This window comes from Aegilops tauschii, chromosome 4, assembly GCF_002575655.3.
Source record: "Aegilops tauschii subsp. strangulata cultivar AL8/78 chromosome 4, Aet v6.0, whole genome shotgun sequence".
NCBI lineage: Eukaryota > Viridiplantae > Streptophyta > Magnoliopsida > Poales > Poaceae > Aegilops > Aegilops tauschii.
In genome coordinates this window covers 268,462,041-268,476,731 of record NC_053038.3, presented here as the reverse complement: position 1 = coordinate 268,476,731, position 14,691 = coordinate 268,462,041, and the positions used below count along the sequence as shown (strand labels likewise).

At 40.5% G+C, this 14,691-nt stretch overlaps 1 long non-coding RNA gene across 1 annotated transcript; it reads left to right on the top strand.

Moving 5' to 3' along the window:
* The first annotated feature begins 8,116 nt into the window (after positions 1 to 8,116).
* On the top strand, positions 8,117 to 13,139 carry LOC120962963 (uncharacterized). The gene is made up of 2 exons (XR_005754323.3): positions 8,117 to 11,910; positions 12,287 to 13,139. It is a non-coding gene; the product is annotated as an uncharacterized lncRNA (long non-coding RNA).
* Positions 13,140 to 14,691: the final 1,552 nt, after the last annotated feature.

Sequence of the window (14,691 nt, the reverse complement as noted above, 5' to 3'; positions counted from 1 at the left end):
CACCAAAGCTTCTCGCAACCAATGGAGGGTTTTCTTGCTGCAACTCGAGTCTATCCTCTGGCTGGAAATATGCGTGCACCTCATCGTGCAAACACTGAAGCCACTGAAAGCACCATTGCTCAAAGGCCTCGGAAGCGATCTCATGTACTCAATGACCGAGAGCTTCTTGTGGCCTTACATCAGAAACATGATAGGCACCATGACTGGTTAAAGCGTCAGATGTAGAGCATCCTGGTGGATGTCAATCGCATTCGCAATCTTGCCACCAAGAACTCATTCGTAGCTCATGAAGCCTGTCGGCGGGTTTGGAAGAGTCTCACACTGCTATGCTCTGAAGACGATCTTCGCGAAGACGACTTCACAGAGGGCTTCAAATTTGACTCCAAGCCTCCCCAGAATGCAAGATGGCGTCGGACTCCTTCCATTGAAGACTCTGAGTATTGATCTTCGGCTGCAACTGTTGTTGCGAGAGTCGTCGATGAAGAAGACGATGGCACTTCACCAACCATGGCTTCACTGCGTCTCAACACTGCACCAGGCCCCTCTGCACCACCGAACTCCAACGTCGACCCTGCACCTGCATCTACTCCTGATGGGAACGAGTAGATACTCTACGTCTTCAAACCTTTTTTGTCCTTACTGACAAAAGGGGGAGAAGCATATGAGTTGATAGTCTTCAAGTGGGTCCTTATGGGTGGTTGCTATATTTTGCCAAGTGTTTACAACTCTTGTCTTTTGATACATTTGGTTCTTTGGGTTGTAAAACTTAAACTTGATGGTCGCCTGCTACTTTTTCTGCTACTATGTGATGCGATGATAAATTTCGCATGAAGTCATTCCGCAGACGTCCATTTTTCATTATGCATGCCATTATCTTCGTTATATCTTTATATGCATGATGAATTGTCTTCATAAGTTGAAGAGGATCTCCACAAAGTAAAACCTGCCATGTGCATTTGCATTCGAAAGCAAACTACTTATATGCACATCTTCAGGGGGAGCCTTTTGCCACTTATGAAGACAATGCTTTAATCCTTAAACTTTCACATACTTTTATCCCCGTTGAAAACTTCAACCAGTTTGTCATCAATCACCAAAAAGGGGGAGATTGTAAGTGCATCTAGTGCCACCCCTAGTTGGTTTTGGAGAATTGACGACAAACTTGGTTGAGGGACTAATGTGTTTGTGAGAATTGCAAGATAACACATGTAGTAGTCCCTCATTGATTCGGTTTACCTACCAGAGATGACCCCTAAAAATGTGTGAAGACATTAAAGACAATGGTGGTCTGTGAAGATATTCACAACGAAGATTATGACTCGAGAAGACATTCACGTGAAGACTATGGAGTGCGAAGACATAGTTGTTTCGTAGTTTCCTTTTCTTCTTTGTTGAGTCATAGGAACCACCACACTGTTAAGTGGGGTCCAAGTGAACAAAGTCAGAGTGACTAAAGTGATGCTCAACAAAGTCAGAAACCTTGTGTACGCATGAACTTAGTAGGCCCACAAGTCAGCCTCCAAATCTGTGGCAGACAACATAGAGCCCATTTGCTACTTTTTAATAATTTGCAGCCCATTTGCTAATTATTAAGTAATTTATTACAGCCCATTTTCTGCCCAGGACCACGGTCAAAAAGTTCAACCTTATTTTGCATATTTCGGTGGAGTCCAGACTATTGTAATCCCGAAATGATAAACATTTTTTAAGAACTTATTGATTTGCCAAAAAAATTGTTTTGTTTTTGTAAGCAAACCAGACGTGGGGCAATTGAGTTGGTTTAAAGGAAAATCAATGGTAAAAAATCAGCCCTGGGAGGGAAAACAACAACAAAAATAAGGATGTAAATATGAAAAGGGAACTTTATGTATTTTCAATATAATGATACGTGTATATGAACTAGTAAAACTATACGTTGATAAGAAAACGGAAGTAGGACATGGCGTTCCAATAGGAAAATAGAACTGGGTTGTGTGTTTCATTCAGTAAAAAAACTGCCTACGGATGTTGTAAGACAAAATATAACGAATGTTGGCGGGCCAGAGGCCAGTAGATACCTATTGGATCTTTGTGGCCCATTGTCGTCATAGGCTGGGCCTGTAAAAAACAAAACCAAGCCTGGGCAGTCTACAGCCCAGTTGAAACTTGCTCGACCTGAAAAAACAATATACCTGCTCAATAAACAAGAGAATTCTGCAAGTACAGACTGATAACTGGGATGCAGTAGGTCTATTGTTTTTCATCGTGATAATAAGTGCATGCACTTGTTTCGAAAAATTTGGAGAACTGTGAATTCGAACGGTGGGTGCTTATGCTACCCATCAAATAAAAATCAGGTGCCTGAAAATTCGTTTTGAATCAAATGATTTAGCTTTATATCCATGTCGACCCTCGGCATGATGGTTGGAAGCAAATGCCAAGTTCATACCGAAAGATCGTTAACAACAATACCAACTTGCGGACGACAAGGTAGTACAAGTATCAATACCAAAGTAACTTATAATCTTTTTAGTCCTGGCCCTAGTTTTCGTCTGGTAGAAAATCTTGCAGAGGACCAGCTCCCACTCCTTCTCTTGCTCCAGGTCCCCGAGGTGGTACTGGTGCATGATCCAGTTGGTCCTCTGCTAGTCAAAGTTCTTGTTGGTGTGCAGCACCAGAACCTTTTTGCTGCCTATCTGCCGGCCGTTGACCATCACCGGCAAGGTATTGCCGGTCTTGTGCCACATCGCATGCATGCCGCACTCCGACTGTATCTTGCAACGCGTCCACGTGCCCCTTTTGAACGCCCTCGAATTGCGCTGGAAGAAATGCTTGCTTCGGCCACTCAGTGTGATAACCGCAGTATTGTCGAATACAAGTTTTAGTGTACGTAGTTGGCATTTTCATAACATCTTTGGCATATTGCAGTCACTTGTTTCACTTTTTATTAACTATCAAATTGTAATTGCTTCACTAGGTCTGCGTCTAAAAAGAAAAATAGAGCTATAAACAATGGAATATGTTTGTGCAAGTAGACGGTCGATCGGTGTCTTACCCGGAGGATGGGTGTAGCATATGCCGTGCTCGCTGTCGATGGTTGGTATGAACAAATCGATGAGAGGGTGAGATCTCGCGCTGTCAGCACTCACTTTGGCCTCAAGGTGCTCGATCAGCTCCTGATCCGTTGGATCGAACTTGACGCCAGCTGGCGGCACCGACCACTCCTTATTGGAGTTGCATCAATTAATTCCAGTTATATGATACTCAATGTATGATCAATCGACTGTTTTATGAATGGTGAAAGATTTCGACAGATAAGAGGTAGTACTCCAAATCTGAAGTCCACAATACCCGAACACGCCGCCGGGATTCTTGTGTCACCTCACGCGCAGCGTGTTGTCACGTCAATTCAATGTGAGGACATGATGAATAATTTGACTGACGTATACTAGTACAGCTATTGTACTACTTACTAGTCGTATTTAGTGTCACATTTTAACCATAGGTTTAACTAACAAAATGTTAATGCATGTCACCGAAAATTATTCCATTGGAAACTATGTTCAAATACGAATAAAACGATATTTTTTTGTGACATGCATTAACATTTAGTTAGTGAAATTTATGGTCAAAATTTGACACAAATTACGAAGGGGGCCAATAAACCGGGGGTGGGGGAGGTAGTAGTATGAGTAGCGCACTATACGGTATACAGGACTAGTACAAATTTAGCAATGGAGTAAGAAGTTACAAGGCTGTGCGACAGACTTGGTAGGCTACATGAGTAATACAAAACTAGCGGTGTGACCCGCGCATTTGCGCGGCTAGATTTGTATGTTGTTATTTATGTTTTCGTAGTTATTAGATTTGTAATACCTTTGGCAAACATTTACAATTTGATAGAAAAATGGTTTTTACCCTTGGAAACTTGCACCATATAAATTATCGCTCAATATATTAGAATGATTGAGAAAGCATGTATATGTTGTGAAAAGTTGCAAGAATGCCATGGAAGCCAAATTCCAAGAAATCATGCTAGGGATGAACCTTGCTCTTAAATGCTCAATTGTTCTGATTCTAGTACTATCTGATTCAATGGTAGCACTGTGTTCTATATTGTACATCACGCTTCTCAAGTCAGAGTTTGGTAATTTAGTCAAGGAGATTAAGAATTTTATAGCGGTTAGGGAGATTAAGCCTCTTAAGATTTTAAGAGATCAAAATCGGATGCTTAAAAAAAGATGAAAATAGGGTCCACACACTGTCTGGCCAATTATGCTCGCACGGTCCGTAGCACGGCTTATTAGATGCAGTGTCGGCCAGGTTATATCTCCGAGCTTATATTGACTGAATGTAATGCTGGTAACATTCAATAGAACCACCTGATTACCCAAAAAAAAGAGAAAGCATGTATATGTTGTAAAAAAATGTCTAACTTCAGTAAAATCCTTTCATTAGCCGTATTAGTTTGTTTGTAAGGATCATGAGATACTAATATAAAGGACGATAATGTGGTTAGTAACTTGCCTCATTATATGGGTACTCTTGAAGTGTCTCCCTAGCCGATTATTTTTTTGTCCCTTCCAATTATTTTAATAATACATGTCTAGCAAATTTATATTTTGGTTTTGTACTTTCTAGATTTAATCATAGTATGAATTAACCAAAAACATGTATGTATCACTTATAGATGAAATACCCATAGTACTGAACACTGCAATATTTGGTTAGGATACATATGTTCTTCCATATTAATTCAGGTGCATATGACGGGGTATAGTATATTTTCTTAGTGCAATAACTTTGTTTTTCTTTTCTCTAGTGACACTTCTAAAATACTATGAGCTATCGTGATGTTGAGAATGTTTTTTCTCACGGAGTAGAAAGAGTTGCATTTTGTATTATTCTAGATTTAGTCAGCCCACATCGCTATATTACATAACCAAATAATCGTCTATACCTTATAACTGAAATAGTGACGAAATTTGCATTGATTTATCCGTCTCATTATTCATTTGCTTTTAAAATTAATCCACGTGCACGTATTTTTTTTAATTCATGTGCATATGATCGATCATGGTGAGAAGTTTATGCATAGGAAATGTATTATCTATATAGAAGTTTGTTTGCTTTAACTAACTACTCCCTCAGTATAGAAATATAAGAGTGTTTAGATCACTACTTTAGTGATCTATATATCGGTTTGCTTGCACGACATGTTCTTTTTTCTATTTTTATCTTTTGTAGGTTTAAATGTGTGGCGCCGGTAGTATGGTTGTCTTCTGTACAGACTCCTCGATTTGTAGGATATTTTTCTTAACATTTTGGAGGATTGGTTCGTTTAAGGATTTTTCGCTATACAAATTTATTTTTCATGGGACTCAAATATCTTCGAAAGAATATTTTCTTTTGTTGTGCTGAAATCAAATAAAATTAGATACAAATTTTAATCACAAAGAATTTGAGGTAATATGGCATGCCACAATTCTGTGCATGTTGTTTTCTATAATTTACAAAAGTGTGTCGTTATAATTTTATTACTCCTGAGAGTCAAAATACCATAATCATTTCTATATAGACTCAACTCTATCTGAGTAATATGCAAAGAAAAAGGAAACTCTACCGACCGAATGTTCTCTCGGGGTCTTTCGGCGCCACGTAATGTCCACTGCTCGATTCTACGAGCGGCAGCAAACCTGCACGCCAAATGAAAACGGGTTGCAATGCACTTGAGGTGTCACGGTAAACTTAGTTGGGCTGTAATACCAGATGCCAAATAGAAAACTCAATTTGACCTCATGAAAATCGCATTCATACTATGCTATTTTCGCATGGATGTTTTTTTCTAAATGCCAAGGGCATGATTCTCATACACCTATTTACTATTGACACCCAATCCGATTTGTATGAGGAAAAACCATCATTTTTTTTAAAATGAGACTACCCTTCATTAGCACGTACGTGTAGACATGATTTTTTTTTTCAGAATCGCGTAGACATGAATATGCGGTGTCTCCGAGCCAGACTCTATCCTGGCCTGTTTTTTTTCTCTCGTGAGCTGCTGCGATGGGCTGTTGGCCCACGGCAATGGTGTGCCTCATATAGCTTTTCGTGTCCAAATCGGTACGTCCTATATCGATACACCCATCTTTGTTTGTCCGCAGAAGTATATTTATCGCGCATCTATTTTTATATCGCAGCCATTAATTGCGCAGCTAGGATTGGTACATTTTATATTTTTTATAATTGAGATGTGTTTGTTGTTTTTCTTACTCATATGGACATGTATTTTTTTATTCTTTGACATTGCTCAAAAGTTTATATTTATTGTTAGTTGAACACCTTCATATGCATTTTCCTCTTCATACTATTCTTTGTGTTTCAGTTGAGCGCCTCTATATGCATTTTTCCTCTTCATACTATCCTTTGTGTTTCAGTTATCTCTGTCTATTATTTTAGTTTGCCAAAAAATTATTTTGTGTGAATGCCCAACATTTTCTTTCTTTGTTTCTTTACTACATGTTCCTAATCCATCATGGAATACTGAATTATGTTTCTTTTTTCTGTGAGAAAATTCTGGATCTAATTCCCCACAATATATTCTGTACGTAATATACCCAATTGTGTGAGAAATGAAATGAAACTATATGAGTGAATAAATGAAATAGAAAAATCTAATAAATATTAGTTTTCACTTCATAAGTACCCCGTTTCTAAATATAAGTCTTTGTAGAGATTTTACTGTGGACTATATACGGAGCAAAATAAGCGAATCTATCTCTAAAATGCATCTTTGTAGATTCGTATATGGTTCATAATGAGATCTCTACAAAGACTTATATTTAAGAACGAAGTGATATATTATAGTACACTGTAAGTTACAGCCAGCTAACCGTGGGTCAACGACTCAGCGTGCTACCCTTCCCAGCCAAAAAAAAAGAGAAACCCAAATTCTCGTTCTCCTCCCGTTCCTTTTTCACCGTTCCTTGCCTGATCCATAGATTCATCCACATTCGTTGATAGATCCTGCCAAGGGAGGAGGACGGGGTGAGAAGGGGGATTTGCGGCGGAGTGCGGTGGCTGCATGCTCTCGGCGACGGCAGGTCCTCCAGCTCGACCACACGTGCCTGCTGCTCGCCGCCGCCGTCAATTGGATGGCCGTGGAGTTGGGCCCCTTTGAACCTGAGCGGTTCCTCTCCTCCAGGTAATCTCTCCTCTTCCCATTCCTTCTCCTCCCTTCCCAGATGCTTGGTCTTCTAGGCTCCAACAATGGCGCGGATTTTGGTTTTTTATGGAGATTTTCTATGGCTATGAGAAATTTGTTCGTCCATGTGAAAGCGAGTGGCTGCACCAAATCCATCCACTGGCCTGCCCGTGCATCACTAAAGCTGCGAAGGAGATGCTCTTGAGGCCAGATCGGACCGACGCTGGGGCACGCGTTCCAGCCTCCGATTCTGCGCCCCTAGCAGCGAGTCGTGAGGCAAAGCGGTCGCATGGGAGGCCACTGGAGAATATGATAAATCCGTTTTGCTGAGTGGCGCTGCTCTCCTGTTTGTGCCACTGGGCCGAGAGCTGTGCCGTCGGGTTCGACAGCCATGTTCTTCATAGTGTTCCTCGTCGTCTATGGCAGAGTAGTAGGGATGGGAATGACTGCCTTACTACTCTCCCAACATCCTTTGCATTCTTCTTTTTTTGCGCACAGTATATATGTACTTTATAAAAGCTTGTTTGCTTAGTTGATCCGTTAAATTTATTCAGAGATAACGTTGAGTTACTTAGTTCTTCTGTTTTATTATAATTCAGACAATAAGCTCGTACATTCTGACTATTTCTAGGATATAAATTGTAGAATTATTTATCTTGAATGTGCCTTGCGTTGCTTTAGGGAATTGAGCTTATTCTATTTTTTTAGTTAACATTGTGCCGAACTTTGGTTAGTGTCTCTTCAACACATCCATATTAATTATATGAAGTTTCGTATAGCAAAAAGTGTTCAATATTTCATTGTCTTGTAGAGAGTCCATGGGTGGAGGCGTGTTGTGGGCTCGCTACTGCTGTCAGCTTCCACCTATGTAATGTGCTACAACTTTGCATCATTACTACTTGCTGCACACCGGCTGATTCGTCACAGGTATGCTTCCTCCCTGTAGTTTGATAAAAAGGTGTATTCTTTCTATTTGTTGTTACCATATAGTATTAGCAAGTTATATTAATAATATGTGTCTTTAAGACAAAAGAAAAAGGCTTGCATTTATTAACTGAATTTGGTCCATATGTGTTAATTGATATGCAATAGAGTTTTCACATGTGTTGTAGGTGATGCATATAACACTGGAGCTTTTTTCATTGTTCTCCTCAACTGAAAAGGCTAGACAGAAGAGCTGTTACCAAGAACATAAAACTCACTAAAGTGCATGTCTGAATTTAGTAGACCTTCCATAGTAACCATGAATGTAATTAGAAAGTGCACGCAGGGATTAAATATGCAAATTGTACATTGATGACCTATGGAAAATATCTGAACCCGAATGGATGAACTGATGATTTAGAACAGCTCTTACTAACCTTTCAAATTTCAGAATTTACGGGAATCACTTGTCGCATATGTCATCTTCTACAAAAGTACTCTGCAGACAACAAAATAGCTACTGTTACTTTAGGGCTACAAAATAATCTATTAGACTCATTTTGCAGCGATAAGAAATAGCATATAGCATGTTGTACAGGAAAAAAAATTGTGCAATAGAATTGTAGCGTTGCCTTTCACTTATATTAGACACTGAAAAACTACAGTTATTGTCATAGAAACATAGACTGATTGGAACATATCTAGTAGAATATAGCCTTCAGGTGCAGAACTGAAACAACATGCAACAGTACGATTGTCTCTGACCACCCGGATAAATGTATAATAGTCCTTCCATAGTAAACATGAATGTAATTAGAATTATTAAAAAAATGAATGTAATTAGAAAATGCATGCAGGGATCAAATATGCAAATTGTACATTGGTGACCTATGGAAAATATCTTAACTCGAATGGATGAACTGATTACTGAGATCAACTCTTACTTACCATTCAAATTTCAGAATTAATGGAAATCACTTGAATTTATAAGGATTCACACACATATCATCTTCTAGGAAAAATCTACACACAATACAATAGCTTTTATTACTTAATGACTACAAAAATAATCTATTATGCTCATTTTTCAACGATAAGAGTTGCATATAGCATCTTGTATATCATAAAAATTCTGCAAACAATAGTAGTTGCTGTTACTAACACATTGTATAATATGTGATCTGTTATATCCTGAATTCAGGACCTTTACGCATTAGTCCTAAGGATAGCTTGTATACATAAATTTATCCTTTTTCAAACTGTAAATCTAATATGCACAATGATCTGCTAAAAATACCATTGGATATACATGTCTTTATACATTTTGTCAAACACTTGGCAAGCATGTCCAAATTTTAACTAACTGTTAGACAGAGGAGGGCGAGGAGTTGATTAAATCTAGAAAGAGGATACGGCCATGTTTCAAACAATTTTTTATTACGCCAAGTAATACCTGCATCTGGGGGTCGATTTGGTTCTCTTTATGCCACTTGTAAGTCACATCCTTGGTGGTCATCTTACTATGCTTGTAGACCATGCTGATCTATCCTCTTGCAGACAGTCCTACATGCCTTGATCGACCTGTGTATGACACAACTCCAAGATAGCACGATAGTATTCTTCCTACTTTGCGACATGATTCTTGTCAAGTGTTTTCCTATGGACAGGAACAGGATGATGAGACGCGACTGGTTGCTGCTCGGGAGGCGGAATCTTCAACACCTAACCGATTGAGGAGAAGATCTTGTGGAGAGTGGACACAGAAGGCATGGCTTCGAGGTTTTGGTGGCGCTGTAGGATGTGAGCTGCAGCCACAGGACAGGATGAATAGTGTGGCCCTAGAGTAGACCATCAGAAACCCTAGAACTCGGCTGCTCGAGAGGCATAGTTTTGGGGTTTCGGTGGATCTATAGGAGGTGAGCTGCAGTTGCACAGGAGGAATAGCTCGGCCCTAGGGCAGACCATCATAAACCCTAAAACCTGGACTGCTCGAGAGGCATATGGCTTTGAGGTTTCGGTAGAACTGTAGGACGTAAACCTGGACATCTCTTTTGTATGCAACGTGTCAGGATTTTTTTACCATATTGATGCTCGTACGTGAACCTAACTCTTCCTACCTTTTTTTACGTGCTGACGCTTCCTTGCCTAGTCGTTTTTTATGTGCTGACGCTTCCTTGCCTAGTCTAATTACATTGGATGGGCTGTATATGTGACAACGTGATAGTTCAATATGTTGGTATGTACACACTAATATGTTACGGAAAAACCTTTAAATCTCAGCCATTATTATTTTGATCGGACGGTGCAAATAATATTAACATATATATATATATATATATATATATATATATATATATATATATATATATATACGGCCGGCTCTATATAGAGAGCGATCTGATATTCCCGAACTTGCAAAACCAACAACTAAAAAAAAGAAAAAAAGAAAAAAAAACAACTAAAAAAAAGAAAAAACACCCACACACTAGGCCACGAACTGCCCACTCTTCCACCCGCCCCCCTTCCCCCCGATGCCCTGCCGCCGCGGCGACCTCCCAGATCCCGCTGTCGCGCGGCTTTCTGGCGCCGCCTCCCCTGCCTCCTCCTAGAACCAGCGCCACCGACCTACCTCCTTCCGGCGCGCCGACGACCTCACCCCGCCCCAACCGACGCCGCCTCCTTCCGGCGCACCGCCGACCTCACCCCAGCTCGACCGACCTCCGATCCCCCGACCTCCCATCATCCTTCGCCGGCGACCGCCGGACCTCCGCCGCCGCGCGCCTAAGCTCTCCTTCTTCCTTCTCCTCATCTTCTCATCAGCGCAGCAGCGCCCTAAATCCTACGCGCATCCCCGCGCCGCCACCGGGGCCTGGAACCCCAGATGCCGTCGCCGGTCCAGGATCCCGGCGCGCCGCCACGGGGCCATGGATTCCCGTGCGCCACCGCACGGCCCTAGATCCCACACTCCGCCGCTGCGCCAAAGGATCCCCACACGCCGCCGCCGCCTACCCAATGCGCCTCCACTGGCAGACAGCTCGGCGCTCCACCAGTCCCAATGCTGGATCCATGGTGGGCTACTGGATCTTGTCCCCTCCTCTGCGTGGAGCCCTGCTGGAGGCCCTCCTCCTCGACAGGATGCCGTCCACCTAGGGCCAGTGGGAGCAAGCCGCCGTGGCTCTCCGATGCTCCGGTGAGGTACTCCCAATTATCTCTACCGCTCTGGTGAGGCCACCCTCCTCTCCCTACAGTAGCCTCAAACTTTCCCTCGTCACAGAAGAAGTTGGGTAATGTGGCGCTGTTGTTGATTGTCTAGGTTGTAGTACAGAAAAGTTTTGGACAGAAGTTCAAGTGGTTCTACTCCTGTAATTTAGAGATATTGATGTTGATGATTATGTAAAAAAATTAACAGAAGTTGAAAGTTTGAATGAAAAGGAAAAAAATAGCACCATTTTAAGAAGAAAACTGAAAAAGCCATTGTCACAGGGCCGACCATGAAGGTCTGATGTTGAGAAGGTCAGGTGCATGATGCATCTCCGGCCATCCCCTTCCCACCTTGGCCTTAGACCAAAAGATGACCTTCTTAGTTGATGATGTTGACCTTCATCATAAATTTTTTTTTGCTCTGTTGTGCGGTGGAAAATTTAATTTTGTTGTTCTGTGAGCAGCAACTTGAGACTCCCAAGCTCTGCAGATGTCTCTTGGATGTGGCGTTCTTCTATGTGTAGCTGATGGGAACTCTCTGCTACTGGAACAATGAAATTAACCGCGCAGCTAGATCCCAACCTTTTGCTCATCCCATGCGCGTGAGTACATCTGATCGAAGTTAACCTTGTTGTTTCTCTGAGACGTTCAAGTATAATTGTTTAAAAGGTTCAGTTATGACCGCAACTATGGGTTCAGATATACTCAGCGACTAGGCTACCGCTACCTATAGCAGAACCTTGACTTGTTGCACATGGGCTGCACTTCATGTTCACTTCAAAGACAGGATACCATATGTGCAGTGCCTCATGTGTGTATCAGCTAGCTAATGTTTCTGCAAAAATTAGTGTTTGTATATAGCTTGTATGTACAAACATTGATTTAGCCCATTTTGGCACTACAAATGCATAGTTTTGGTTGTTCTACTTGTACATAGTTCATACAATTTGTTTGTTTGTCTACTGGTGGCTGTGGCAGATACGATGCTACATGGGAAATTGTGACGCACCCTCGCTTGGTGCCACCACAGGACCAGTGTGCCCTCCCGTCCACTGCTTTTATCTGTGCGCAGCTATGTGTCTCGCACCGTGGCTTGCCCTTGCTGCTACTGGGAATAGGTAGAAAATTCTGTTAAAGTTTGTTCATGGCTTCAATTCGGGTGTTAAAAGTTCAGTTCAACTTTGTGCGTAACTATTGTTTTTGACACTCAAATTTGTGCTCGGCTTCGGAGACGTTCCATGAAGTCCCACTACATCTATACGTCATGTTCTTCGGAGATGTTCCGTGAAGTTCTACTACTGCTGTGCGACACTTTGGGCTCGTGTGTGCGGGTGCCAGTATGGTGTGCTTGGTTCATGTGTGCCTTGCAAGATGCATGTTTGCCATGCTGGATGCTGGCCAGCTCGTTCTTCATGTGCATCACTGCTCCTCTAACCACACTTGTAAGCAGCAGCTGGTTCTCTCTCCGTGTGTTTATTAAAAAAGGAAGACCCCAAGTCAATAAAAGAGCATCATGTCCTAGGGCATGTGTGTTGGGTCTGGTGTCTCGTGTGTGTGCGTGCTCACCTTGTGGGAGCTTGTGTTTTGTGCTCCTGTTCCGGTCTGCACGAGGAAGTTTAGCCTTATACTTTGTAAAGGTTCAATTTGTATGTATGGGAATGTACATGGGGCACTGTGTTTGCATGAAGGTCACTGAGCACCAATATGTATATATGTTAGCAGTTGGTGTCTAGTGGTTGTTAATTACCACTTTGGCCTGAACATTGCTTCTATGTGTTGTTCTAGACAGAGATCAAAATGCTTCTCTGTAAATACAAATTAGAAATCCTAGTATATGTGTTCTCTTCAAAAATATGTGGATACACACAAAAAATAGTGGATGAGAAATTCATAGTTTGTGCCGCACAAAGTTCGAAATGTCTGATTTCGAAAAAATATACATCTTTGGGGTGTGAATATAAAGAAGCATTTCGAATATAAATTTCTCCATCACTAAAGATTAAATCGAGAAGTTCATATTAAAAAAATAAAGAGGTTCGATGTTATACCAAGGAAGAAATCAAAGTGTAACGAAGAAAAGCGATGACAATTTTTTTTAATTATATCACAGATAAACTCAAATGTAACAAAAAACACACTTTACACGTTAAAAAAAAGCAAAGGTCATATTAAAATAACAGAGCACTTGAAAAACTCTATAAAATACATATTACCCCATTTTTTCCGTTACAAATGAATAACACCAAGAAGTCTAAATTGTAAAAACCAAGAACTTGAATTTTTAAAAATAGAATAGTTCGATGTATATGAAGAACCTAAATTTTCCTCGTTACTAAATGATAAACCAACAAATTGAAAAAACTAAGATATTTTCACGTAACCGAGAGAAGTTCAGATTGATAACTACTAGAAGTTCACGTAGTACACGGTGTGCATTTTGTATTAAAAAAATAATGAAAAAGCAAAGGCTGGAAACTTTGTTGCTAGAAGTTCAAGTGCTCTATCCGGGGAAGTTCGAAACTTCTCGCGAGAGAGTTCACCTTGTGTTTCCATGTTCGATTTTTTTTCGTATAAAAATCTAATACTATTCTTTACTCAAAATATAAAAAGGTGAAGTTCAAATTGAAATAACAGAGAAGTTCTGAGTTTATTAAAACCTAGGATTTACATGTTCAAAAAATAAAAAACACAACGCCATTTTTTGCACTTCTAAAAACAACTCATAAACAAAAAAAAAATGGTTGCTAGAAGTTCAAGTGCTCGGCGAGGAAAAGTTCAAAAAATTCTTGTGAGAGAGGTTCACCGTGTATTGAGATGTCCAAAATACATAAAAAATATGTTGTTTTTTGTGTTTCAAAATAATTCTCTCAAACCAGAGAGAATTTCAAAGTGATAACAACCGGAAGTTCACATACTACATGGTGTGTATTTCATATAAGAAAAATACAATAAAGTGAAACAAAGTGAAGTTCAAACAGACATGCCTAGAAGTTCAACTACTTGACGCAGTGCATTTCCATTCACGATGAAGGCAGAAATCATGATCTCGTCATTTTCTAATTTACTTCAAAACGACAGGAATATCATTTGTGTAAGTTCAAGTCCTCGGACGGAGAAAGTTAAAAAAATATTGTGAGAGAGGTTTGTACAAAAATAATATCATTTGTGTAACACTGACGAAATGTATGACAAAAGTACAAACGAAAATATGTCACAGAAGTTCAACGTGAAAACAGCAGGAAGTTCACCAACTACACTAAATGAATTTCAGATGAAAAACTTTTAAAATCGTCACGAGTATGAAAAAATGATAAACACGGGAAAGTTGCGTGTTTACAACAGCTCTCCATCAGTATATCACTTGCTCAATTCCAGTGAGTGGA